The sequence below is a fragment of the Xiphophorus couchianus genome, chromosome 9 (assembly GCF_001444195.1).
Source record: "Xiphophorus couchianus chromosome 9, X_couchianus-1.0, whole genome shotgun sequence".
Classification (NCBI taxonomy): domain Eukaryota; kingdom Metazoa; phylum Chordata; class Actinopteri; order Cyprinodontiformes; family Poeciliidae; genus Xiphophorus; species Xiphophorus couchianus.
In genome coordinates, this window is record NC_040236.1 from 19,492,605 (window position 1) to 19,517,102 (window position 24,498).

At 39.2% G+C, this 24,498-nt stretch overlaps 1 protein-coding gene across 3 annotated transcripts in view; it reads left to right on the forward strand.

The window, feature by feature from the left end:
* dab1a (DAB adaptor protein 1a) overlaps positions 1 to 24,498 on the forward strand; it is a 260,379-nt gene that overhangs the window by 33,090 nt on the left and 202,791 nt on the right. For 2 of the 3 annotated variants that reach the window (XM_028028174.1, XM_028028175.1), the window contains exon 2: positions 16,726 to 16,799. The exons of the other annotated variant lie outside the window; for it this stretch is intronic. The gene's annotated coding sequence lies outside the window, so the exon portion shown is untranslated. The remainder of the gene's footprint in view (positions 1 to 16,725; positions 16,800 to 24,498) is intronic. 3 annotated transcript variants of the gene reach the window in all.

The following is a 24,498-nucleotide window of genomic DNA, read 5'->3' on the forward strand; positions in this document are numbered from 1 at the left end:
TTCATTGGTACTGATTTGGCAGGATCTTTCTTCTTCATTGAATAAAGTAGCATTAGCAAACAGTCAATTATTGGATAGATGGATTACACAACCGTATAACCATGTGAAAGCTGTAGGTGTTACTGTTTCGACAAGGTTTGATTATAAAACAAACAAAAACCCAAATGTTGACACATAGTGTGGAGCAGATTCAGATGCTCACTAGATCTCTGTCTGGTGAGGATGCAGATTGAACAAGCAAGCAAGTGTTCAAACAAGTGATCACAGTTAACATCTTATCTGATATCTGATATTTAGCTGGGGGAGTTTCAAACCATCAAGTGCAAGTACCAAGTCCAACTTCCAAAATATCATAAGTGTCCCATAAACCTGTGGAGAACAAGGACTCAGAGGGAAGAACATGAAGTTTATCCAAGCAGCTTGAGTGTACACTTGAACAAACTGTTTGGAAATGGAGCAGAGAACATTGGCAGGTTTTTGGTAAGAACTTGCTTAGCTTGAGGCCAGGGTTTTAGAGTGGGGCAGTAAAATTCCTGAAAGTACGCCAAATTGTTTAGAATTACTATGATTTTGATTAAAAAATAAAGCATTAGGCCTTTGCAGTCTTAGATGGGCTAAGACCACACTATTACATTAAAAAACCACCAGAGCTCGACTCATAACCTTAGAATCTCAAGTAGGTTTTCTGGGGTGCATTAAGAAAGCAGCACTCATTACATTACGCCTCATGGAGTGTGAGAAATCCTTGACTGTTTTCAGCATGCACAAAATGTCTGTGGGGAGCTCGCGTTGGCTCATTGTCATTGTTCCAGCATAGCTGGTTCCTTAGTGCAGCGTAGAGGAACCTGATAGCAGCCATAGTCATTTGTTCATTACATGTGATGAATCAGTCATCAGATAATTTGAGGCAGTAGCGCCATCATGCCAAGGCTACCACCTAATCAGTTCAGCACCCAAGTAGCAGTGCTCCATGTAGCTTAATATAATGTGGCTTTCAGACCAGAAGAGGCTGAAGCTTGTTGCAGGGTATAGTCACTGCTCTGTCTGCACTGTCTCCTGCTATCATCAAGTGGGCGACACAAGCAATCCAGAAAGTCCCTGCCAAGAAACATAGCACCACGATCAAGCACCTCTGGACATAGAAATTGGTTTGTGCAAGAGCTCAGTGCTATAAACATGCCAGCTTTGGAGGAATGTGCATATCTCCAATTTACACGTAGGCTGGTTGATCAAAAAATAGTTGCATTTTTTCAGTCTGTAGTTTGATTGCGAGATGTATTTGTCATGCTATCAAACAGATGTCAAGAAGAAAAATGCCAAAAGCAGCACATTAAGTGGCTCAAAATATTATTCTCTAATAGTTTTAGGGAAACTACAAGTTTAACCATGAGGGTCTTGGTGCCTCGTTTCAAAACCTTGCTCCTCCACAGCAAGGCTGAAACTAATGATGAAGGTGTGGAAACCTTCACCATCACCTGCTACTACTACTATGGGAGTTTCCAAATATAGAGGAATCTTGTTTCTTAGTTTTGCTGTGAAAATTTTACTCCAGGGTGTTGGAAAGAGGGCCATGACTAACTTAAGAACCTTGAGCTCAATCACTGTGGCTTTCATACTGGAATATTGGAGCAGGTCTCTTTTGTGAACTTGCTCAATGGGTCACTGGAATTTGCTTGCCCAGATCACATGTGATTTAGAATGGTCTTCTCTGCATTTTCAGCAAAAGGAAAAGCTTGTTTGCAGATCCAGCAAGTCTGCCACTGATCATTTCTGTGCTGTTCATGATGGGATCTGGGAACAACTTGGTATCCCCCAGAATGAGATAGAGAGTCTTACCGGATCAAAGGATGGCTTGCTTTCCTGCTTTATCCTGCTGCTCCACAGACCCATCATGGATATGTGGTTTACAACTGGAAGATTGATGGATCAACCATGAGATCAAACGCCAGACAGTAGCTGACACTGTGAATGGTGCGGTGCTGTTGTGTTTTTTTTTTTTCACATAGAAGCACGGACTAGTATGCTTTCTACTTCATGCAGAGCAGATTATTTTGCACAAACTGATGATTTATTGTTTTCTTGCCATAATATTTAACATTTGGCAGCTCTTGATATATGCTAACGATGTACTTTCACACTGCTTTGTTTTATACAATTTGAATAATGGCTGAGACGTTTAATCTTTTATTTACATCCAAATTAAATGATTACTAGAAAGTGTATACAAATCTTTAACATAGTATTTTCATTGTGAGCTGGTCGCACTTGCTCTCTTTCCGTCTTCCCTCTTTCTTTCTTTCTTTTTTTTTGTTTGTCCCAATCCAAGTGTGCAGGACAAACAATGATTCAGCTCAGGTTTTGATTAATAGCTCCACATTTAATTCAAGGAGTTGGCTTGTGAGAGAGAGAGAAATGGACAAAGAAAATAATAAAAGATAGTGAAGATGGAAGTAGATACTGGCTTTGCAGAAACACACAGTCTCTCCAATAACAAAAGTTTTTCTTTTGGGTTTACACAGCAAAGACTTTCTGTTCAGTTTATTTTACTTTAGTTCAACAGTTGAGTGATTTAAAATAAATATTGCTGCATCTTCAACATGAAAATACTGTTGACCTTTTCTTTTTCTGCCACATTTCTATTGCACAAATAAATATAAACAATTTCATGAGTATGTATGAGCTTTGTTTGAATTGACAGTTTTGATTGAGGCCAAAGACAAGGTTGCAATTACGCTCTAATAGCAAAAACTGTAGTAAGTTGATTCTTAATCAGTTGCGTCTGAAGTGTAAAACCATGTAATCGATAATGTGCTGCAGCTTTATGCTACTTATAAATTAATTAATCTAATAGAGTAACGGATATTATATAGTAAGTATTGGGTGAGTTTTTCTTTTGAAACCTAACACATTTATCTATTATTTAGCCATAATACTTTAATATATTCAGTGGATTTAATTGTTTTAGTTACATCATTCCAAAGATGCTTTAACAATTTGCCACTAATTGTTGTTTTTGGACTTCAAGCTCCAAAAAGTATGTCATATTTTCTCCTTCTCATAAATAACAATCTGGAAAATGGAGAAATGCTTCATCATATCAGCTTCTCTCAAACTTCTGACTTTTGTTACTTGATATTTACTGAAACGTAGGTTCTCGTCAGTATGTGCTGTTAAAACAGAGCAAGTACACACGTGTTGAGTCGATTTTAATTTTAACTCATGCCAGCAAAAATTGGATTCTCTGATGCTAAACACTGAGCCACTGTGTGAAAGCAGCAAACTGTGTATCATTAGTCGAATGCATTAGCCTCTTCTGTCTGCTTGCCAGGTAATACACCTATTATTATTCACATCCCACTCTTAGTGAAATTAGAGGATCCAAAATTAGATTCCTTTTTAGTGAAAACTTTGCAGATAAGACCAGGTCAGAGAACCCACAGCACAGACAGGTAGAAGAGATGCAGCTCTATTTACAAGATGAAGATTAATACTTTCCTAAGGTACAGCCACATATCACTCTGTGTGTGTGTCTTTAGATTACAAAAGGTAGAAAATAGGCTTACATGTGGTGAAATGGAATTTTAATTGAAAGTGAAGATCAAGAGATTAATCAGATTTCTCTTCAGAGTTTCTGTGTTAATATAAATCCTTTTTGGGTAAGGTACATCACCTTACACAATTAACATTTAGGTGCTTTTAGAGTCTGACTTTTTTTTTTTTTATCGTGTTTGGAAAAGGGACATATTTCTTTTTCTAATTTAGCTCCCATATTGATTTTACTTTTTTCACTGCTTTCCAAGTTGGCCCTTACATGCCTCATTCTTGATTGTGGAGTGACACAGATATGTAGAGTGGGTCAGGTTGTCCTTCCCCCATCTGTGCAGTAAAATGTAATTTTGTAGATGCTGTTTGAAAGGAGCTGATATTTACTCAGCCTCCCACTCTCCAGAACTTCCTGTCATATTGCCTCTTCCTTGCGTGTTGCTCAGAAATGCAAGCCTCAATTGGTCTTTTCTGACCCAGTGGTGCATTTCTGCATATGGCAGGAGGACCACAGGGAGGAGGCAGAGAAGGGCAGCAACAATATATATTTTTACTAAGTAAAATGAGAAAATGGTAAGGCACTAACTTTGATTACTTTATCTGAGTACACGATTGGAAATAATTAGGGGTGCACCGATTTATTGGCCGATCGATTTATCTGTGCCAATTTTCTTAATTCTGGGAGATCATTGATCGGCCGATTTTTACATATGAAGTTGATCTTATCCACCGATCTTATCTAGCTTGGCAAAGGTCTAAGAATCAACCACTATCCTCTTTTGTTCTCTGGTAAGAAAGGTTTGACTGACAGTCCGGCCCACCAAGTCATGTCTGCACGTTTACATTTAACAGTAGTTACCCCACTGTTGCCAACTCAACAACTTCTTGCTATATTGAGCAACATATCAGACAAAAAAAAATCGACCAAAATCAGAATTGACAGGTTAAGGTTTTTAAAAGATCGATAATCGGCCACCGGCCAGAAAACTGCCTTCCATGCAGCACTAGAAATAATAAAGCATTATATTACTCATTACTGAAAAAAGGGTTCGGATTAAAGCAAAGCATTACTAAGCAATGTGTTACTGATATCACTGATCACAAAATAGTGACTGGACAAATATATAAAAGAAATTTTTTTGTAAACGTTACCTACTGCTGCTTTACAGTAATTAGTCGTATTGAATTGCCTTTAGGGACTTTAAAGTTAAGAGTATGACACTTTTCAAGTTTTTTAGGTAACAAAAGTCTGAAATCTACTCATCATTTTACATCCATGTTAGTGTTTGAGTGAAAAGTGAACTGCTGGAATGCTCATAACATATCTGCTGGATGTGTGAGGTTATGTGGCATATAGTGATTTGTTCCATGAGATATTTGCTGTATACAGATGTGTGTTCATTAATGTTGTTCACTGGAATGCTGTTCCACCAGGTGTATTGATCCACACCAGCCTCTTTGAGCGTGTGTGTGTGTTTGTGTTTGTGGCAGTGAGATTATTGATCTCTACTATTCCCAGTTGTGTTTATTCCTACAGCAAATCTGTCAAAAGGCAAGAGTAACTAATCCTTCTTCCCTTGCTCTCCTTTTTTGCAGCACTCTCCTTCTTGCACACAATTTTTTTTACACTTGTTTAATTTTTTTTATCAACACTGCTTATATATATATAATTCTTTAAACTTTGATTTACTTGGTCAGACCCAAAAGCTTAAATACATATTTTTGACATTTCCCTTAAGTTGTAAATAGAGTCCACCTTTGTGTAAGTACAAATGTTTTGTGAAGGCCTCAGAGACACTTGTGAACAAACAGAAAACCAATAATATGTCAGGCATAAAGTAATTTATAAAGTTTAAAGCAGCAGGATTACATTATAAAACTATACTTCAGTTTTGAATGTCTTAGAGAGAACTGAGTCTACCATTTGAAAATGTATCGTACATTTCCATCTACAAAGATTAGGTTGTCCACCATATGTTTGGAGGTAGACAACCACCCCAACCCTAAACCTAAATTCATCATTCTTACAGTGAAACACAGAGGTGGCAGCTTCAGGCTCTGGACAAGAAAACTAGTCAGATTGATGAGAACGTTGAAATGAGCTCACACCAGGGCCACCCTTAGGAAACAAGTCGGCAACTGTAAAAGACATGCAGCAACAATGGTATGGTTTCCATCCATCCATCCATCCATCCATCCATCCATCCATCCATCCATCCATCCATTTACTGTTCACCCTTTGTCCCTAATGGGGTAGCGAGGGGTGCTGGTGCCTCTCCAGCTACGTTCCAGGCAGGAGGCAGGGTACACCCTGGACAGGTCGCCAGTCTGTCGCAGGGCAACACAAAGACATACAGGACACACAACCCTGCACACACACACACACTCACACCTAGGGAGAATTTAGAGAGACCAATTAACCTGACAGTCATGTTTTTGGACTGTGGGAGGAAGCCGGAGAGAACCCACCATGCACAGGGAGAACATGCAAACTCCTTGCAGAAAGGCCCAGGACCTTCTTGCTGCAAGGCAACAGTGCTACCAACTGCGCCACTGTGCAGCCCGGTTAAAAAACATATTTCTTTGCAAGACTAACAAAAAATAAAGTTAAAAAACTCATCTTTCTTATGCTAACATTACACAAACCAACTCTACACCTAAATGTAACTTTTAAACACAATAGCATAACATGACTTTGAATCTCTGGAGTTTTGTGTTGGCGTTTAAGCATGGCTGGTGGAAACATAACATAATCATTGATGCTGTATAACCATGGCCCACTTTTCCCTCTGTGATTTGATCAGCTCTTAAGTGTGCATGATTCTGAAGACCACAGGACGGTGAAGTGCCACTGCAGACATGTATTTCGCTCTCATATAGAGTAGAGTTAGACTTATAAAGTCTGGAGGTAAAGAAATATTTTCAAATTTGACTGTTTCAGTTTTTCTGGCTTCACGATCTCACTGCAGTTGTTTGAGGCATGAGAACATCAGCCAAATAATAGAAAATAAAATGACATGCCTCTTTTAAAATTGAAAGCATGGCTGAGAAATCCTAACATGTAATAATTTGTTGTTGGTGTCATAGTGATTGAAAACGCTTTTAAATAAATCTTAAACTACAAATAAACCTTTTAACTTTTTTCCTAAAACAGACAAGAAAAGAACAAGAAGATATTTTACATTTACATCCCACTGTGAGGGAAACATCCTCATTCAGCAGCGACTGTGATTCACCATCAGTCTGGTGGAGGGAGGTGTTCCTAGCTTAACAAAAAAATAAGACGATAATGATAAATTATTTCAATAACAAGGAAAAATTGAAGAAGAAAAAAAGCAAAACTCATCATATACACATCCTAAAGCAAACTATTTTCAGAACCTGGCAGCAACATTAATTCGATTTCACCCCATGCATCCAAATGCATCAAGTTAAAGACATCTAATCTTTAGAGACATCACAGCAGATGGTTTGTTTATGTCTGATATAAGACTGTATTCTGCTTCTTTTAGTGAGTGTGTGTGTGGGGCTTTATTCACCTTACTGAAAAGTTATAAATAATCATTAAACTGTACTAACTTCTCTTTGGGCAGCTCCCAATTACTTAGCCAAGAACTTTAAAAATACCAAAGCCAAGAGTTTTTATTTCCCTCTGAGTACCTTTAGTAAAATGTATGCAGTGGTGATAAATGGTTGGATAGTCGATTAGATCCCTCAGGACTGGAGGGTAGCTCAATGGTGGAAGGGGGCAACGGTTGAAAAGAGAGGTGAGATAGTAATAATAAAATTGGATAAGAAAGGGGAGGAGAGAGATGGAGGGCAGCAGGGGTGTTATAAGGGAGGAAAGCAGTTGTTCAGGGTTGAGCAGTGAAGCAGAGAGGCTATTGCACACTGAAGCAGATTTGTTAGAGCGTGTGACTCTGTGTGTGTTTGTAAGAACGAATCTCCCCGAGATGAGTTTTTACCCAAGAACTTAAGGAACAAAGTGTCCTTCTGAAGCCTGAAAGTCACTTTGTGTCTCCACCTCTTCAGGGGTCCATCCAGCTCTGGCATTGCGATTCACATCACAGCCGAGGATGACAATGCTATATATTGCTCTCCTCCTCTCCTTCCCCTTAACTTCTCAACATCTAACCTGTGTTCTCAGTAAAACCTGGACTCCCGTGAATGTTTATATTGCACATAACACAGCTCCGCATGCGCTGACAGCATGTTGAGATATTGGTGTGTATTCAGACATAAATGTGTGTTGTCTCCACTTTTCTCCTTTCTGTGCCGGCCTTGGGATTGCTCCTCATTTCTAAATTTATCCTCAAAGTGTGCCACCTCTCCTGTGAGCTGCTGCTGGGATTCTGTTGTGGGGTAGTGGGAGGTAGACGGGTGAAGTGGGGTGTGGAGACGGCAGAGAAGAGGGAGTGCAGTGGGGAGGGGATGGCTATATGAGCGTTGAAGAAGGCAGGCAGTGTGTCGAGAATGTATGTGGGACACAGCGGTTTGCATTGCTCTCTCTCCTGCCGACATGCCAGACTGCTGGGTTTATTTTTTTGAGATTACCATTGTATGTGTTTGTATGTATTTGCTGCTGCCTTCCTGCCTTAAGTTATTATTTTGTTTATAATAAAAGCAGAGGTGATGTCACACTGTGTGTGTGTGTGTGTGTGTGTGGGTGTGTGTGTGTGTGTGCATGTGTGTGTGTGTGTGAAAAAGGAGTCCTTCCAAAGCGAAACACTGTTGTGACCATTAGTACTTTGATTTTATATGTTGATTATTTTCCAAATATAACATACTGAATTTAGTTTATTCCTCAGTTTTATATCATTGGGCTGTGTTCTGCTCTTTAGGAATTTCTTACATTTAGATTTGCAGATGGTAGTTTCTGTTTTATTTTGAAGATGTCTTCCTTCAAGTTGGCATTTTTATGTTTGCTTTTGTTGAATTGCAAATTAGATAAATGACAATTCTTAATTGCAAAGGACTGTTTGTCCAGACCTTTTTTGTTTCTGTTTTTCATCATACCTTTACTCCAGGCTTCCTTTGTGATTGAGCCTTTTGTTGGATTGTGTTATTTTTCTGGTTTTTGTGAATTCCCTAGATCTCCGTGTTCATTTTGTATTCTGTTTCCCTCGTCATAGTCCTCCTCCCCTCACAGTAGTTGAGTATTTTCTTAATTAACTCACCTGTGAACCATGTCAACAATCACTCCTCCTTAGAAGTTAAAGCATCTTCACTGCCTGGCCCACCAAAAAAGACACCACCTGGATTTCACTTAGCAAACGGGTATGAGCTTCCTATTAGTTAATTGCAGCATGGGTAATTGTCTTTCAGCTGATCACAAGTTATTTACCTCCGACTGATGAAATAAGAAGCTTCTCTTTACTTCAAATACCCTGTCACGAGATGTTGGTCTGTTTAAGAACGGATAAATAATCGACATGCATCAGGCAGAGAAAAAATCTAAGGAAATTGCAAATATTGTTCTACAAAAATGTTCTGTGCAATTAAATAGGTAGAAGCACTGGAACTCCTGACTACGATAGTTAGTGAATGTAAGAGCATTTCCACACACAAAATGCAAAACGGAACCCCAGGAACTGAAAGTGATTATCTGTGTAGCCCAAATAAAACCACTAATCAATGTGGCTAACCAGAGAAAAAGGCTTCAATTTGCAAGGCAGCATAAGGATTGGACTCTGAAGCAATTGAAGATGGTCATGTTGTTTTCATGAGTCCAGACTCCCCTTCTTCCAGAGTGGATCGGTTTCAGAAGAGCAGAAGGTGAACTGTTGCTCCCATCATGCCTAGTGTCTCCTGTTAAGCCTGTGGTGGAGCGCTATGATCTGGATCTGGTCAGGTCCAACTTCAGCATCAATATTTGCAGATGGGATGAAGTTTATCTGGCTCAAATTGTGAAAGTGTGTTTTAGGGAGAATGAGCTGTCATTTTCACACGTTGACTGGCCACCACAAAGTTCCAACTTTAGCTCCATTGAGCAGCAATAACTTCCACACTAAAGAGTGCTGCTAGAGGAATCTTTTTCTTTTGTGCACATTTGCGTGATGATATCATTGTGTTGTACAAAAGTATGTATCTGAATGTGAGAGACGGACAAAAACACACACAGTACATGCAGCAGATTAGCATCGGCCGGATCTTGGACATGGATGTAATCTGCAGCTCCCATACAGCAGATTAGGGAATAACATCCAGACGACTCCATTTCCTTACAGTGTGCTTACATCTGAGCCCGATAAAGATATGTATCTGCTTGTGTACTCCCCTCCATAGAAAATCAATATCCTCAGCAGGATTACTTACCCAGCACACAGCCCAAGTGAGCACCCCTGCTTGCATACACACTCTTGATATTTGCCCACTTTGTACAATATTAGTAGGAGAATCTACAAGAATAGTGTTACACTGTAGTCTGCCATTTCACATCTTCATTGCTGTTAAACAAAAGCTGTTATGTTGAGGGAATATGTGCTTCTGCATGTGTCAGGATATGTGCGAGTGTGTGTTGTAGAATAGCTGTCATGTGTGGTTAATCTTTCTCTGACAATAGCCTCCCAGAGCTGCCAGCTCGCAGACCCACAGGCCTGGAGGAAAGCCTGGGGAGCACTGTTGGAAGTCACCCATCTAGGGCTCAAGGGAATGGGCTTGGACCGCCTCCAACTCTAGCTGTGTGTGGTTGATTGAGGGGGCTGCAAGGACAACTGCTCAGCTCAGAGGAGACCAAGAGAGGAGACAAGAGGACAGCAGAGGAGAGATAATGAAAGGAGAGGAGAACAGATGGAAATGAGTAGGAAGGACACAGAGTGAACTGAACAGGGTGGGAAAGGATCTGCTGACTCTGAGGTGTAGCTGCAAAAAAAGATTGTAATCTAGATTGTTCTAAAAAGTGAAAAAAGGGACAAAAAACACATTTATTCACCATACTGTTTGATTTTACCGTAAAAGAGCATTACTATACTGAAAGGTTATATTGACAGTTATTTTTTATTTGTACTTTTATGTCTCAAATAACTCTGGTTATTTGAAATGTCTTGAGGCATAATGTCCTCTTTTGTTGAAGCGTATCTTCCTTTATAGATGACAACCCCCCCCCCCCCCCCCACACACACACACACAAAAGAAGTTGCATTTTCTTACTCAAAGATGGTGGATTAACTATTAAATCATATGGTTAGCACTTTAGTGTTTTCAAATGTAAAGTTACATAGTAAGATTATCGGTATTTTCATTATTCCTTTGACTATGTTGTATGCATCAGTGCTTCCATGCTGGCAGACAACGTCCCCAACATTATGTCATAAAATCAACGTGATCCGAAAGTTTTCTTTTATACAAGTTTCTAAATATTTTGTAATTGTATAACGCAAATCATGAAATATTTCAAAAACTGATTTTTATTCTAATTCTTCTCAATTACTTTACAAGCAACATGAGCTCTGCTTTTCTAACATTTTTGAAGTTTAGTTCTGCTTGTTGGTTGTTTTGGGAAACTAATTAATCTTTTTGCTCTGAATAAATCACAGATTTGTTAAAATTACTCGCTTAAGACTAATTAAATAATTGCTTGTTCAAATTTAAACTTCAGGACTTGGATTTGGATGCATTTACTTGAGACTTGACTTCTCAATGATTGAGCTATTTGGCCACGATGATGATATGAATGTTTTAGAAGGGTTGACGTGATTCATTCAAACCTCAGATAATTGTAGCCTCTGTCAAACAAAGTAGCGGCAGCACTATGCTGTGGGGCAGCCAGTGGTACTGGCACATTGAATAAAGTGGACAGAATCATAGAGACAGAAGATTGCTCCAAATTTCTCAACTTGTTCTCAAATCAACAGCTTGGTAGCTGGAACATGAGCTTAACTAGGTTTTCCAGCATGTCAACAAGCTCAAATGATCCCAGTGTGAATTTCAGAAAATTCACAATTAATTCAAACTTGTGTACACAATTGTTTTTTTATATGTATAATTCTATATTACACAATCACTCCATCCTGGAAAAAAAAAATTAATGCACAATTAAAAGCTCAAAATTTAATGTGACATTTATGTCATTGATAAGTGTAAGTAAACAATGGTAGGATGGATGTAAACATCTGGCAGTAACTCAATGGTCATGTATTATCTGTTTTAAGAATCCCTGTCAGATATTCTGAATTGAAACAAATGGCTCTTGAGGGGAGAAGTTTCATAAGGTGAAACATAAAAAATAGGCATGTTTTGTGACTTTTGTCATTAAAACATCAGTCCTTCTGCTGAATGCCAAATAAAACATAACCTGCACAGCTTGCAGCTTTACAAAAGTTTAACATAGGGGACACAGGGACATATATCTGTATGATCTAAAGAGCCATTTGTGCCTTTGGTAGAGCTAAACAAAACTTAGAGCTGCAAATGTTACATGACCTTTTGAAAAAGGACAAATTATAATAATTTTTAAACAGAACTACCATTCTGTTTTAAATTTGTAGCTTTTAAATTAAAAGCTAACTTTTGATTGTGGAAAAAAAAATGTGTAAAAGGAAAAAAAGAGTACATCCCCAATTACTGATACTGATGGTACTTTTGGTGTCATTCTGTTGGATACATCTATATTTAAAAGCATTAGTTTGTTCGTAAGAACCATTGAGGAAGATCCAAAGAGCCACAACTCTCAAAATGAATGTCACATTCCTGCGTAGAATCATTAAAAATGCAGAGAGACGTAAATACAGAGACTATCCTTTGCTATGGTAAAACTGCAGTTTTATGGATACACCATGTTTGGAGCTGTAGTAAGGTATAGCACCGTCTGACAGAAAAGACATAAACCAAACGGACATATCCATCACTGCTCGTCTTGAATGTGTTTACATTGGCCCTGAAGTGGACTGTTAAGCTGCACGGGCTTTTCCCCGTCTCGCACTTGTTGATTGTTGGGATAGCTCCCCTGTGACTGTAAATGGGACAAAGTTAAAATAGAAATTGAATGAATTATTTAAAGGAGCAATAGTCGTATTGCAAAAGGTTAGCTTACTTGTTGTTAACCGAGCCTTTATTCCCGTATCCCCAGATTCAAGTGAAGCTACTTTAAAAACTAAAATTGCATCTTGTCTGTTGAGCACTTTGGCTCTGCATCTGTGGTTTTGCTGTTTTAGATCAATAACTGCTGAGGAATGTTGGTCAGTGCTTGGTTTATTTATGTGCATTCTGACTGCAGTGAGAATGCACAACTTTTCAAGATGTTCACATTACATTTAATAACTTTGTTCAAGATGATGAACAAATGGCAGAATGAATGGAAAAATTGGTGGGTGAATGGAAAAAGGAAAATGGCTGGATGAATAGATTGACAATGGGTTGAAAAATGGTTCGAAAACTACAAAACTTGAATTAAACTCCAGAAACTGATGTGAAGCTTCCTAATACCAACTTAGTTTTAACTTAGTTTTTTCTTAAATACTATATAAAAACAATTTGCCAATTTATTTGAGTTTATTGATTTGGTCCTTGATAAAGTTCATTGCAATAGGCAAACTTATTCATGTTATTAATAAAAAAAATAAGTTAGTCACTATGTAATTTAGCAATCGAACCCTTGACCATGTTAAAGTTTTGTGAAATTTCAAACTAATGTATTTTTCTTGAGCTTAGTTAGCTTGTTGTATCAGGTATTTGGGGAACTCACTTAGAAACATCATGCATTGAAGATACAGAAAGCCTGTGTAAAATTTCGCCATTGTTCAATATGAATATTAGGGATTTGTACTTTCTCAGTGCTTAACGGTGGCTTAGACCACCAGTTGTTTCTCATGGACAGTATTCATGTCAGTGTTTCCATTAACTGAGAAATGTGTTCAGGTGATGGGATTGTGTTTTGTTTTATGTGCTTTGGTGTCACAACATGGTCAGGCAGAAAACAAGGTTATATTTCCTCATTGATACACTCAGTTATCACCAAATGCACAATTCATAAGGCCTAAAACAACACTGTAAGTTCTTTGTATAAACACACAATCCACCACAAATTCTTGATGGTGTTAAATTTAAAAGGACTGTTACCTAGGATTATGTGACACATGATGGCAAGCCAGATATCTCATTTTAAGCACAATGACTGGCTGGAAAAAAGTAAGAAATAACCAGGGATTGTTTTTTTTTCCACAATGGGTCTCTGTAGAAACAGGCGAGGTAAAACATAGACTTAATGAAGAAAAGATCCATGCTGTCAGAAGCTAGAAATGGCTCATTCTGAGGAAAAGGTTCATTTAACGATTTTATTTCTAGTTGGTTTTACTCTAAAATGAACCCAAAGCTGCCTGTTGACTATATTGTTATTCAGAGGACACCTGCTATGAATTTGAATAAGGAACTCATTTTTTTCACATGTAGTGAGTAGCTGCAAACTGAAATTGTACATTTGCTCACAGTGCTGATGAAAGGGGTGACATTTAAATGGCAACAACACCTAATTTGTAAATGCATTCACATAGTTTGAAATGGGCTTAATTGCCTACATTTAATAACCCTCTTGACACCAAGTCTAAGGCTACAGATGGTGCAGTTTCAGTGAGTTTTTCTCATTTCCCTACTGACACGGTAGTCTCTGAAAGAAAGAACATATTCAGAGTTTAACATCTGTATCTTTATGCCCCATAATGAGTAAGATATAATTTTGAAATCTTACACTGGCACCAAGCCACCATAAATGAATCTCATTTCCTATTCAACCTTAAGTATTTTGTCATTTAGTCTACTCTAAGAATGTCTACAGAAGGGCTTCAAATAATCTTAAACAATTAAGAAGATACAACAGTAGTTTTAATACGGTAAATGTTAATAATGTCTGATTCATTCATGGTGGAAAATCTGCTGTTTAAGATTTAAGATGGTACAAATAATACATTTGATGAAGTGATCTGTAGCTGTGATCATCAGCACAGACGCAGGGGTTTTAACAACTGTGTGTTAATACAATTTGAAGAGGGTACAGACATCAGTAATAATAGTCACAAAGAGTTTTGTACAGTTCGATTATTCTCAAAAGGACAACATTTAACGTCCTTTAAAGTTTAACCTATTTTAATACTTTAAAAATCAGTCATAATCAAAAGTGAAGTGAATACTGATTTCTACAAAATGACACAAATATAAAACAACATAAGTGACTCCATAGATATTCACCCTGTTCAAGTCAGTATTTGCTAGATACCTTTGGGTGCAACCCCAACATGGAGTCTATGTGGATAGCTCTAAATCAGGCTTGATGTAGAAAATGTAAATTTTTCCTTGTAAAACTGTTCCAGCTCTGACAGGTTATGTGGGGATCATCTGCGATCAGCCCCTTTTCAAGCCCAGCTACAAATTATCTATTGGATTGAGATCTGGGCTTTGATTGGACCACTTCAGATCACCACCTTGTCTTCAAACCATTTCTGCGCAGCTTTAGCTCGATGCTTCGGCTCGTCATCTTGCTGGAAAACAAATATCCTCCATAGCCGTAGTTCTCTTACAGATGAAAACATTGTTCCATCTAAAACAGGGGTGTCAAACTCCAGTCCTCAAGGGCAGTGTCCTGCAGTTTTTAGATGTGCCACAGGTACAAAACACTGGAATGAAATAGCTTAATCACCTCCTTCTTGTGTAGATTAGTTCCCCAGAGCCTTAATGACCTAATTATTCTGTTCAGGTGTGGTGCAGCAGAGGCACATCTAAAGGTTGCAGGGCAGTGGCCCTCCAGGACCGGAGTTTGACACCTGTGATCTAAAATAAAAATGTTTGAAAAGAAAATTATGACTTCAAGTTGTTATTGGTAAATGTAGTTTTACAAATTTTTTTGAATGGTGAGGTGAACTAAGTTTTAGTCCCGATGACATTCTTTAAACCAGAATACTGAAGGAAGGGGATTCTTTTTTAAAACATTACTCATTAAAAATGTAAAAAAAAAAATACTAATGAAGAAAAGAATGAAAAATAGATGAAATATGAGAGATTTAAAATCATTGGAGAGGTCTTCCAACCTGACCCGACTGGCTTGCTATATTATTATTTGAGTGTTTGCAGTGCTGCATTGACTAACATGAGCCAGGTTACTCTATGTCTCACAATCAGACTCTCGTTGTCTAAATACAAAAGTGGAATTACAAATGGGGAAACCATTTGGTACCAAAAATGATACTAAAAGATTTCGTCCAAATTTATGCCAAATAAAGACTGGTTTGATGTGTGGTGCTGTGATTGCATGACTGCGTACTGTAAGCTGTTTTCAAGGATTCATGTTTCAGTCTGGAAGCGCATCTTAAAGGGTGCATGTTTCATGGAAGAAAGGGTGGAGTTTTCTCTCTACTCCTTTTTTAAATACCACTGTTGAGATTTAAATAAGTTGTTAAATAAGGAAATATTCTTGTTTTTTTTTTAAACGCTGAATGCAAATATTGTTACCACAAAAATGAGGTGCTTTGGAAAATCCTTAGAAAATCTTTTATAAAAACATCACACTCCATAGCTTTGTTTATTGTAACAAATTGGTTTTCTACTCGGTGCTTATATTTACAAAGCTTTTCATACCTTGCAGGTTTCTAAAGATGAATATGACAAATGTCTCCTGACATTTTGGCAATGAGTTCCTGCCTTTTTGATTTTGTGAGCCAGCCAACATAATTGAGATGCCTGAAAGCTACTCTCGTTTTAAGAGCTTCTGCAGTGATCCTATGTTTTACTCTAAAATGTACACATGCATGACCATTTTCTTTTTGATTCAAACTTGATGTTTTCCCCATTCATTTTCATTTGCAGACCAGCATTTCTGTGGGCATCTGTACTCACTACAGACAAAAACAAACACATTCACAGATTGCAGAGAGCATCTACTGTACGGTGAGAAATGTGTTTTCAATAAGACCGTGACTTAGCGCAGTGTGCGTTAAGAGGAGAGCAAAATGAGCAGTTTTTCTCCAAGGAAATATCTAGAAAGAGATTGGACAGCTACACGACTATTGGAGATAGCACATGGTAAATGAGCTCAGACCGTGGTAGTCAACGGGGAGATGACTATCTCTCTTCCTTCGCTGCTTTAGGTTTTCTTTTTCTCCCTCATTCCATTTTTAATATGCAGTTTTTTCCACTGCACATCACCAAGCGCGAGCTGCTGCTACAACAAATCCATCTTGTAATTTTTTTCTTCTTTAGGAGGTGGATGAAAGCGAGAGAGACGGAGAAGGAAAGACAGAACTATCCTGGCGTATTTACCTGAGAGTGCATCTGTAAGTGGATCTGTGTGTGTTTGTGACTGCTACAGTTGTGCATGCCTGCCTTCAGGGCCAGGCATAAATCATCATTAGAGATGGCAGATGTGGGTATTTATGCTGTAGTGTGTTTGCCGGTATTTGAATTTATGTGTGCACTTGCACCACACGCAGCAACTGTAGCTTTCCGTGTTCAACAGGCTGCCTTGTTGTTACAGCTCTGATGCTCTGTTCTGCTTTCCAAGGTTTTTGAGGCCTGCACAGCTTTAAACTCTTGCACACATACACAGATACACATCCCCTCATGGCCTGGACTGTCACTGGGAATGGTTGACCTTGCACCAGTGATGGGAAACTGGTTGATAAACTCTGCTGAGAGTTTACACCACCTCCATAAAATAGATCATGGATCGCTAGCGGGCTTGGTTTTTTTTTTGTGCTTTGTGCATTGCCATGTGGCCTTTGCAGAGCAGCCGTTTTTATCATCTGACATCACAGGAGACAGAAGCTGACTCACACTGACGCTTCCTTTAAGCCCAGAATGAGATAAACTTGGGCTTTACTTCAAAATGCTGTCTTTAAAAGTGTGACTGAATTATGAAGTTTAATGCTGTCAAAATTCTTCACGCTCATCATTATTCAACTGAAGTTTCTTGTAGAACTCAATTTCAAATTTTGTCGAAATTATTTTACCTTGTGCATCACAGACTTCAATACAATCATGTATTAATGACATATTTTGTCTGTGATTTCTCTATAGTCATTGTGTAGAATGTTTTTTTGGTATTCTGCATGATTCTAAGTAATGCTAGGAGTATAGCAAGCTGGTATTGGTTGTTTGAATAGTCAGACTGTCTGCATCTTTATGGTACGGCAAGTGTAGCTTTAAGAGTTTAACCATTTTAAAAAATATAGGTGCCACTCCTGTAGTTCCCACTTCAAGTGCTTGATGCTGCAGGAAATATTAAAAAGCATCCAATATAGTCCTTCTTCTAAGCAAGATGGAAATTGTAGGAGTGCACAGCAAAAGTTGGAGGTGAAGGAGCATCATTTGTTGAAACCTCAGAAGGGGTTTGATGGGAAATCAGAAATTCAGTGAACCTCAATATATTTTCATGCTGGCTACTTATTCCTTGCCCTCAGTTATTTCTAAGGCACAAAAACTGTCCAAATTTGTTACCTTCATAACTAATTTTAATTATAGCATACTGTGGTCAAATAAATGGTAAATGGCCTGAACTTAATAGTGCCTTCTTGTCAAACCAGCTACTTGAAGCACTTCATCACATTCACAGATCTGCACTCATAAACATAAACATTCACACGTTGATATGCAGATGGTTCTCATTTGTTTCAGAATGAAGTTGTATAGTTTTCTCTAAAAGAGGAATGTTGGCTACAGAGATGTAATTTGGAGGCATACAATTAGCTGATGTGTGTTGATTATTAATGATAATGTCCTACTGCCTACCTACAGTCAGCTTTTGGTTTTAGTTAAAAGCTCCCTGCCGGCTTCTCTTCTCTCATCCTCCATCTCATTATACGGGATCTCTCTAACCTGTTTGAATGTCATTCAGTGTCAGATCCTCTTTGCTTCTCCTTTTAGCGTTTTCTCTTCATATAAAAATGCAAACTGTTTGTAGTCCCTTTGGAGATTTAATTGCATTCAAATCATTTTGACAATCCATTTGTGTCGAGCTTGATTCAACTTGCGAACCTCAACTATTTAAAATGCATTTTTGAAGATGTGAGCGTGTGATTCACAATCTTTGGCAGCCCTTGTCCAGGGAGGTGTCAGAACTGATATGTTCTTTTTCATCCATTTCATTCGTATTCTTTTATCTGTTTGCTTAGTGTGTGTGTGTGTGTTAAAAGAGAAGGAAGGTGTCCTGCAGTACAGCGATCCAAAGATCCATTATCCTCAGCCTACCTTCTGACCAGCTGGGGTGTGTTCCTGTGTGTGTGCTCGTAATTGTGTGTATGATGCGTGTGTGTCTGTTGGACACTGGGCAAAGGAAAATCAATGGTATTAATTTGCAGAGGCAGTGGTGTGAGCTGAGGCAATCTGCTGCACACAGGGAGCCACGCTTTTCTCTGATTTACCGCACACACATATACAGCCTCAGTCCCCTGCCCCATCCCCGCCTCCCCCGAAATCACACCTTGCCTTGGTTTGCATTCAGTGACAATATCAGTTCAAAGTTTATGAGGCACAGTGAAGTGTCACGCATGACCCGCTCGCTCTCTTTATCGTGCAGCTGGTAATTAAAAGGCAGGCAGCTCCACTGTGGCAGCTGGGAGGACAGGACTGGAGGGAAGGGCAGGTTAGACGGCTGCACTCCTGCCACACGGAGCTGTGTTCATCCACGCTCACACGCACACACGCCAACTCATAAAGTACCGTCTGGGTTATTCACACTGTCCCTTCAAAAGGAAAGATGAAGTGGATTTCCAGCAGTGATGGTACTGTTCATGACTTCATGTTTCTGATTCATGAATGTTTCAGGAGAGTCACATTTTAGTAGAGAAAAATGTGACTTACAGACTATCTTGGGTGAAATGAGTCAAACTTTATTGAAAATGCTTGTTGCATCAAGTGACCCATGCACACTACAGATGGTCATCAAGATATATTGTGGCCATCTCACTGTTTTGACATTAATTATTCTATATATAAATAGATATACACTATATAAGCAATCCCATGCCAGAACTCTAGGCTAAGCATTTTTTCCCCATAAACTAGTAAATACTGCATTAGGTGAAGTCATAAAGACTGTTTTCTTGACTGATGTAAATGGCTTCTCAGTGATGGTTATGGTGATCAGGTCCATCGTTTGATGTGGAAGCAGATATTGGAGCAATAATCTGCCTTCATTCCTCGTCCTCTTTTATTACAGTAATCATGAGCATTTGTCACATTTACCTTCAAACTCACCCTATTAATCCTAGGATTTATCTCTTCACATGATAAAATGCTTTTCTCTCAGATGTGGTTCTCGCTACCTACCAATCTCTTACCTTTGCCGTGTTTCTTGGGTCAGTGTCCAGTTGCAGTGTTTTTTTTTACCAAACAAGAAAAATGTACTCGCCAACTAGATATACAAGGAGTGAGAAAATGTTGATGAAAGAGTTTGATTGCTTCTGTGTTGACTCATCATTGAATATTTGCTGTTTGCCAAGTGTACGCAGAAAACGGATGCGCTATAGGTTTTCTGAGTCTTTTCTGCTGTCTGCTTTCATCTCTGGGACCTCAGACTGTATGGAAGAGCTGAGGAATCATTTTCTAGTCCTTGTGTCGCGAAGGAAGAAATTCACACAAGACAAATGGTCCAATTCTACTTGAACAGGCCCATTCATATTGTAATAGAGGACTGGAACAAAGAAAGGAGGGAGCTGGGACATTACGAATGGCGCAGTCAGCCTTATTCACTGCGTTTGACTCTGTGTCAGTATGTGTGTGTATGAGGGGGAGACAGTGAAATACAAGCACTGTAAGAGGCAAAGGCAGAGGGGCAGAGTGAGAGAGGGAGAGGTTTTTCTCTTTAATTCTCCCTGTTGGAGATGTACTACCTCAGGGATATTCTGCCATCTGATCCACTTTAGCAGTGTGGCAAACAGCCAGGGCATCTTTTCAATTACAGAGAAATGGATAGTGTGCTGGTGTCCGTGTGAGTGTGCATGTATCGTTCTGTATGTGGTGTGTGTATACGACGTATACGGAGGGAGCAGAAAAGGCAAACCATCGCAGAGCAAACCTGGAAGACAAAAATATCCCATCTCTTCAGAAAACATGTTGTTAAAACGTGAATGTGTGAGACAACAGGGGCCCATATTCCTTCTCTGCTAGCCTGAGATTTAGGAGAGAAGAAACAAAGAGCAAGATGAAAGAAGTAAGGTAAGACAGAAAGAACAGAGGGTTTTGCCATGAAGGGAGAAAATACAGCTCGTCCCCAGTCTTTAAGCTGAGCAATAATTTAAAGTCTTGGGCCTCTGAAGCCTTGAATCCACATTGACTGGTCATCTTAAATCAAATCAGGGCACTGGGCTGGCTGCTTGGTGTGGGGGTGTGCATGTGTGCATTACTGCATTGGTCCACATACACAGAAGGCCCCTGGTCTACTCTGAATTATTGACTGTGGAGAATAATTGATTGTTTCACCTTCAAGCCTATCAGCCTTCGTCTGAGTGCACCATGCCTCTTCCATTTTTACTCTCACGCTAACACTTTTCATTACCACTTAACATCTAACTATTCCTTTTTGTTAGACTTCGGATTTCTCCAAGAAAAATACTTGCATATTTTTTCAACTAAGAGGAAGGAAACTGAGCTTAAACGATGGTTTTAGGTTCATGGATTGAAACACTGACAATAGCCTCTGATGTAATTAGTCACCTGTAGTTTTTGTTTAAAAACATTATAAGCAATGACTGATCTTAAAAACGGTTTTCGTTCACTGTCCACTAAGGCTATGTTAAAAAATAATCTCCTGGTTAATAACTATATGAACAGTGCCTTGCAGAAATATTCATACCACTTTTCAGATTTTTTGCTTTTTAAAACTGGTTTTTTACTTGCCTATTATGCACTAGTCTTTTCTAATGTAGCTTAAAATGAAAGTAAATTGAAAGTTTGTGGTTGCAGAGGATAAAATGTAATGAAGTTCAATGGGTATGACTACTTTTGCAAAGTATAGTAAAGAGAAAAGAAAAGTGAAGATTTCTTAGGATTAAGAGGTTTGGGTGCACTGACCTTCTCTACCCTCTCAGAAAAGGTCTGAAAGGGCTTCCAATCGTACATGCACCTTTTCCCTCCTCCCCTTTCTTCTACTTCTTATCACCTTTTCAGCCCTAGAACAGATGCTGTGCAGCATACGATCAGTCTCGGATGCCTACAGTGCAGTGCAACATGCATCCAATCAATAACATGATTCTGTGGGCAGAAGATGTCCATGACATACAACCACTCCCCTGGAACACATGCACATAGACTAATGCACACTCAGGAGCAGGGGTGCACACACGTACTGGGCTGACATACGACTCTGCTGCTTTGACAGGCCGGAGATGAGGTAAAGATGGATGGATGGATAGATAGATAAATGGATAGATGGGGGATGGAATGAAGGTAATGGGGAGAGGTGAATTGTGTGGATGCTGTTGCTGGATCACTGTCAGCTGTGATGGAGTTTTACCCTGTCTGTCCTGCAGCATTGAGAGCTAGAATGCTTGAGGTTGGTCTCCGGGTATGCAACCACCACAAACCCAAAGGCTCATCTTAAGGTCTCAACATACTTGTGAGTCAGTGAACGTAAGTTTCTGGTATCTCAGAGACACTGAGATGCCTTTATTCAATCTATTTTTATCAGTCTTTTAATCAGAGACGCACAACTTTCTTTCTGCTTGTCTAAACGGTGCATTTCATTGTATAGTAAACATTATGTAGCTCCCAATTCACCAAACAGGTCTTGGTTTGGATGGATCAGTATTTTTCTTCACATTAGAGCATTATCAATACATAGAAAGAATATGACATTATGCATTACTAATCTTGTGATGCTCAGTGACTCCCCATGGCTGTTTAGGTCCCTTTTTATTGCAGATTTAAAACACCCTGTCCTCTTCTTTGTGGTAACAATTCCAGTAATGTAGATGAGAAATGTGTTGCGAAGATCCCTTATGACTTTCTCCTGTGTTGTAGATACCGCTCTTATTCCAAACAACATAATCTTCTTATAGCCAGTAGGTGCTTCAGAAAGAATTCATGGTTATTATGCAGGCCTTAAAACTATTTTAGTGCTCCTAACTCAGAAGCTCTGCTACATCGCAGCACAAACTGCGTGCTCTGATTCAGCATTATTTTAGCTATAAAGGAGCTGCTGCAAATCCCCTACCAGTAATTCTCAATTCCCCTTCTTTTGTTAGTGTAAACAGTCTGCACCTAGTGCTCATTGTATCCATATCAGGGCTGCTCTGGTGGGATTCCTCCAGTGCTCAGGTGTGTTATGTAAATATGGAGCCCGGATTAGACCAATGGGAGGGTATGGATAGTGTAATCCTCTCCCCTGTACATTTCATTATCATTTTTGCGTTGCAGCATTACAGGCCTCGTCCCGTGTAATAATCTCTCAGCCTCCACCCATCTCCGAGAAAAACTGAGAAATGCATCCTTTTGTAACCTCTGTTCTTCTTCCACCTCTAAATGTGCTGACTCCATCAAAATGTTTCAGAGCTGAAAGAGGAGTTGATTAACATGCACACATTTCTGCTCACTCTCTTGTGTATATGTAGAAAGTTGATGTGTCTTAGTGAGCACGTCTGATGTGCAATACAATCCTGTACATTGTTTGATAGCAAACACATAATGCAACCCCCCCTATGAAATCTAAATGCAGTGTTTATTTCAGTCTAAAATTATTCCAAAACAAAGTAATGCAAAGTGTAGTTTAAGGAAAATGAGCCATGGTTTGATTTTATAAACAAATAAAAATTCTTTAAGTGCTGTATGCAAATGTAATCGGAACCCCTGCTAATTTGGAGAACCACCATTTGCTGCAATTACAACAGCGAGTCTCCAACAAATTTCCACAGCAACAGATGGCCAACCCCAATTCTTCTTTGTATATTATCTTTTGGTTCAGATTGTCCGCAGAGCATCTGAAAAATAACACATAAAAGGCAAATTAAATAGATTGACGTTTCTGGTAGTAATGTGACAGAAAAGTTAAGGAGTTTTAAATACTTTTTGCAAGACACTGAACATTTGAAGATGCTCTTAAAATAAATTAGATTAAAAAAAGTGTAGAATTGTTCCTCGCAGGGGTGTCCAAAGTTGGTCCTCGAGGGCCGGCATCCTGCACGTTTTAGTTCTCTCGCTGGTGGTACCAACAACCTTTTCAGCAGGTCAATGTTCTTCTTAAGCCTTCTAACGAGCCATCATTTGATCCAGGTGCGTTAAACCAGGGAGAAAACTAAAACATGCAGGATGCCGGCCCTCGAGGACCGACTTTGGGCACCCTTGCTATATATCTGTCCAATGCATTTGATTGATGCCTCTATTTCCCACTGTCCAGCTGGACCCATCCTTTGCTTTCCCTGCCGGATTCTGATGGGAAAATACAACTTCTCTTTGGGGTGGAAAAAAATAGATTGTCTTTTGTGTCATCTGGGAGCGTCCCTGACTTAGCTGTGGCAGTACGGAGGGGGAGAGCAGGAGAAAGAGAGCCCATAATTGAGACAGACAGAGCGAGCGGGAGAGACCAGGGTACGCACTACCAGAGGTAATTAGCAGAGCAGCTGTTTGAGAGGGGGAAGCTATAGCCGTGACACTACAGGAAGGAGCTGGGGGAATAATTAGCCCGTAACACCCGTCAAGCTCTCACAAAGCGGAGATGTGTTATTTTGCTTGTGCTCTCCACTGAGGAATGCTAGACCTCCACACAGTCTTTCAGTTGTTGAGTTACAGTGGGCCAGTCCTCCTAGTTCAGATGGAATGGGCTGTCAAAGGTGGATGTGTTGTTGTGAGTGTGATGTATCTGCTCCATGGGCCACATTTGGAGCATGTTAATTGAGTATTGATCGGTCTGTTAGTTAGTAATGATGTATGACAGTTTCAGGTGATTCTATAAGTAGTGGAGTACCTGTTTTATAGGTATATAAATGTATGTGTGTGTGCATGAGTGTGTGCAGTTCCTCCATAGTCAATAACCATGCACTG